This window comes from Branchiostoma belcheri, unplaced genomic scaffold, assembly GCF_001625305.1.
Source record: "Branchiostoma belcheri isolate BF01 breed outbred unplaced genomic scaffold, Haploidv18h27 scaffold39, whole genome shotgun sequence".
Lineage (NCBI taxonomy): Eukaryota > Metazoa > Chordata > Leptocardii > Amphioxiformes > Branchiostomatidae > Branchiostoma > Branchiostoma belcheri.
The window spans coordinates 850,461-855,460 of record NW_017804009.1 but is presented as its reverse complement, the minus strand read 5'-3'; positions in this window follow the sequence as shown (position 1 = coordinate 855,460).

Here is a 5,000-nt window from a genome sequence, read left to right as displayed (position 1 = left end):
TGGCCTAAGTAAGTAACCAGTGTAAACCAGTAGTACTTGTCTACTTAACCACAGGATCATTTGCATAATGGAACACGTATGCCAACAGCTTGCTTTTTTGTTGTTGCGGATTCATTGAAGAAGTCGTCACGCACATATAAGTTCTTATCTTCTTGGCTATTGATTGTTTTACACACACTGGCCTTGGTGCGCAAGGTGGTGTACCAGTCAGCAGTGACATCTAGCGGCCGTCACTAGTACTGCAAGAGAAGGGAACATCCACCCAGGATCAAACGCATCCTCCCATGGCAGGGGCAGCGGCTCCGAATTCCTTCTCCACCCTACGAAGGCCCACAACGACACTTCCACAGCGCGCTTCCAAGGTACCTTCCATAGCGCGATTCTGCGGACCTTCCACAGCGCGATTCTGCAAACCTTCCACAGCGCGATTCTGCGAGCCTTCCACAGCACGATTCTGCGAATCTTCCACAGTGCGATTCTGCGAATCTTCCACAGCGCGATTCTGCGAATCTTCCACAGCGCGATTCTGCGAACCTTCCACAGCGCGCTTCCAAGGTACCTTCCACAGCGCGATTCTGCGAACCTTCCACAGCGCGATTCTGCGAATCTTCCACAGCGCGATTCTGCGAACCTTCCTCAGCGCGATTCTGCGAATCTTCCACAGTGCGATTCTGCGAACCTTCCACAGCGCAATTCTGCGAATCTTCCACAGCGCGATTCTGCGAACCTTCCACAGCGCGATTCTGCGAACCTTCCACAGCGCAATTCTGCGAACCTTCCACAGCGCGCCTGCCAAGTCACCTTCCACAGCGCGATTCTGCGAACCTTCCACAGCGCGCCTGCCAAGGATATACCTTCCACAGCGCGATTCTGCGAACCTTCCACAGCGCGCTGCCAAGGGCCTTCCATAGCGCTCTTCCGTGGACCTTCCACAGCGCGCTGCACCGAGGCCCTTATGTTATGGAACATTGAATCTTGCAAACTATCTTTTCGGTTATTAATTTCAGCCATCAATTAATTCAGTTAGATTCTGTCAATGTCTTAAAATGACATCACGGATACCACCTCTGTAATGTAAAGCAATTTCTATACATTGTTGGGGAAGACCACAGTTTCTAAGTATGGTACAAATCGTATTTACTGTCTGAATGTTTAAATTTGAACGCTCATGAAGAAATTTATTTCAAACAATCACAACTTTACTTACAAGTTACAATGCTATGGTAGTGGATTTTCATGTTTCAAGTTTGAAAGTACAAGCTGTAGATAGTGGAAAAAACAAAGCAGTGTACGAAAAGAGATATTGAAGTCCTAACAGTCACATTAGTAAAGACAATACTCGTTTATGCAAGAAAAGGTCACATTTACAATCTTTCTTTCTAGCTTCAAGCAAGAAAAAAAATCAATTAAACCTACTAGTAATGTTAATTAAAGAAATACACCTTCATATCATGCAAAATGTTGTTTGTAAGGATCAATAAAATTTTGTAAAAGAAAGAGTGAAGTGTTTCATTTTTGTAAGTTTTCTATGATACAGACATCTGGATACATTCTGACAGGTAACCCATAAGGGCAGAATACTCATCATGCTGAATAGATTTAGAGATGATAAAAAACAATGTCATGTTAGACCTTTGATCTTTATTACTAGAAATTATACTTCTTGAGTCACACAAAGTAAAAAAAAAGTTGAGAATAGCCTACAAAGAATCCTTGGTCCAGTGCGCTAGGAAAAGAAAATAGAACACAACAAATCCGTACTTAATATAATAAATCATTTCCTCTTTAATAGGGGTTGAAATATGATTACGTTTGTACAGTATCTGAGCTGGCTATAAGGGACCGTCCGCTAAAATAGGGGAGGGGTTGTAGGGCCTCGTGCAATACGCTGTGGAAGGTTCGCAGAATCGCGCTATGGAAGGTCCCTTGGCAGCGCGCTGTGGAAGATTCGCAGAATCGCGCTGTGGAAGGCTCGCAGAATCGCGCTGTGGAAGGTTCGCAGAATCGCGCTGTGGAAGATTCGCAGAATCGCGCTGTGGAAGGCTCGCAGAATCGCGCTGTGGAAGATTCGCAGAATCGCGCTGTGGAAGGTTCGAATCGCGCTGTGGAAGGTTCGCAGAATCGCAGAATCGCGCTGTGGAAGGTTCGCAGAATCGCGCTGTGGAAGGCTCGCAGAATCGCGCTGTGGAAGGTTCGCAGAATCGCGCTGTGGAAGGTTAGCAGAATCGCGCTATGGAAGGTGCCTTGGAAGCGCGCTGTGGAAGTGTCGTTGTGGGCCTTCGTACCACCCCTTACCCCTGCCGTATAACCTCGCATCTTCTACTCTACGACCCCAGGAATATTAATATTCATGAGCTTGCCTTATTTGGCATGACCCCATTTCTGACTTGGGCGGCGAAGGGACGTCACCCTCCCCGCCGGCGACTCCGCCGCCGCCCGGTGACGAGCCCGTTAACGCGTTGGGGGAGGCCGTGCGGGGCAAAGTCACCGAGCCAACACCTTCCCCGTGCTCGGCGGGATCCCCGCGCAGCCTCCAGCACACGCTAGCGCCCCGCCGACGCCCGCAGCGGCCTGCATCGCAAAAGTTCTCTTCCCAAGACGACGCCATGTTTGTTTTTATTTGTTACTGAACAGCCGACATGATTGGTTCCGATAGCTAGCGCAGCTCATAAATATTTAATGTAAAGTGCGTTGAAGATTTTCTCTGTGATACGTGATTGGCTGAGAGCGTGTCCCTGGAATCGGGTCACAGAGTAGAAGATGCGAGGTTATACGGCAGGGGTAAGGGGTGGAGAAGGAATTCGGAGCCGCTGCCCCTGCCATGGGAGGATGGATCAAACGAAGCATAGATGAATTCAGCTACTCTCCAAGCAGAGGTTAGGGTTTTAGGCTATTTTTGGCGTGTTTAGACTTTTTTTACTGTAAAAACGTACTGGAATTTTTCTTTCACTCAACCCCCCCCCCAAAAAAAAATTCCAGTGCAAAATGGAAACCCCAATAAAAAGTTTTAAAACACAAAAAATAACCCAAACCTCTGCTTTGAGAGTAGAAAAGGGCAGCTTACAAAATAATGGAACTCAAAGTCATACATAAAACTTTTCTTCTTTTATTTGAAACTGCTTTACTCTGCCTTACTGTGACTTACTACGAGGCAACATCGAAATCAGTCCATCTTTTTACGTTACAAAAATGCTTCCGCCAAGCATACAGATTTCTCTTCTTCCCATTTAACATAATAGAACTCTCATAGGAATAACCATATTGCTGATGGAAATACTTGTAGTGGTACTTATAAATGCCTGCACTAAATGCGAACCAACATACTCAATTTCTTCTCCATATTCTAGGCATAGGGCAATGTTTCGGTTCCAAAATCTTTCTCAAAGAATTGGCGAATCCACTGAAACTGATGTTAAGTATATAGTTACACCTTAGAATAGTGCAGACAGAAATGTGGGACAGTTATATCTCAAAGATACTTCATGTATAAAACTTACAACTCTCCTGGTTTTTTAACACTGAAAGCTTGCGACAAGCCTTGCACCAAATAACTGGAAAAAACAACATTATGGCAACTTCAACCATCATAATACTGTTGCTTAAACGTAGAACAACAAACACCTATTGCAGTGTCTTTTCATATCGTCCCTTCTCCCATATCTTTAGCTGCTGTCTTAACTGGTGGTACTGAGAGGGGTACAGGTTAACATAGTTCAATGCAAGGCCACAGCAAGTAATTTTTATGTATGACATCATCACACGCATTAATTTTTGCCCAATTAAAAAAAAAAATTGTTGCCCTTTGACGGTGGTCAACATGCCGAAAATGGGCAAATATCGTAAACGTCTATCAGTTCAGAGACCATGAGGGATGCAGCAAACTTGAGGCACAATCGTTCACATTTGATGATAAGTGTTGACAGTCCAAGGTTTTCCATCGTACATGAATACCAAATGTAGTGTACATGTACAATGTAGCTATATATCCATGATGGTACGGGAAGTTCTTGTTCTAGTTAATTGTAAAGCTGTCGAGATTTAAAGTGCCTGTTCTTGCATCTTTGTCCTCAATTACATAGTTACTGTATGATTTATTTTTTTGAGAAACTTTCAGTTTTGCACTTGGGTAAGTTTGGAATAGTCCACTTTTGCGTGGGATGGAGATGGACTGAAATATGCTGTACTTGCTCCCAAGCAAATGTCGGCCTTTCTAGTTGTTAAATACACATCTACAAAGACAGGTACTGTTGAATACAGGAATAGCTGTTGCTGTGATGTTTTCTTGCCTCAAATCTTGTATAACAAGGTTTTTTGATCTCGAAATTTGAAAATGTAGGAATCTTGCTTTTTTTGCTCGCCTTGTTTTTTTCTGCCCTAATTTTGGAGCCTGCAGACGATGTCATCCATAAAATTTGCTTGCTGTGGCCTAAGCACTGTTACAGTGATCCAAGTCAATTGTAATACACAGCTAACATTATGGCATTACTCAAGAAATTTGGTTACAATGGCACCATTACACAATCATTAACCCTTAAAAAACAATTGTAAATTTCACTGAGATAAAAGTAGCGTAAAGAAGGCTGCAACTTTAACCAGACGTACGTTTTTCAAACATACAAGAAGCCAGTTCACTTTATAATTGTTTAGAGCATAATCAAAGAGAAATACCCTTTTCTTAATAGAGCTCTGATTTTGAACTAGTGTTTCAATGTGTGAATCAGAACATACAACTATTCCATTCCACAAAACTTCACTTTCTGATACCAGCTTTTGGTTGACAAATTCACTGTGTTATATGATATGCTTTATGATTTTCATGGCACAGATCACAAGAGTGTCTACAATGTACCTTTATGCAAAGCACTGTGCAACATATTGGGTACAGTTCGTATTATAGTAGTCCACCGAAAAAGGTGGACCATAATGGAACTGAAGAGTATGAATACAGGAAGACTTCAACTCGTTTTTGAGTTAAAACTTTTTTTTTCCAACACAAAAAA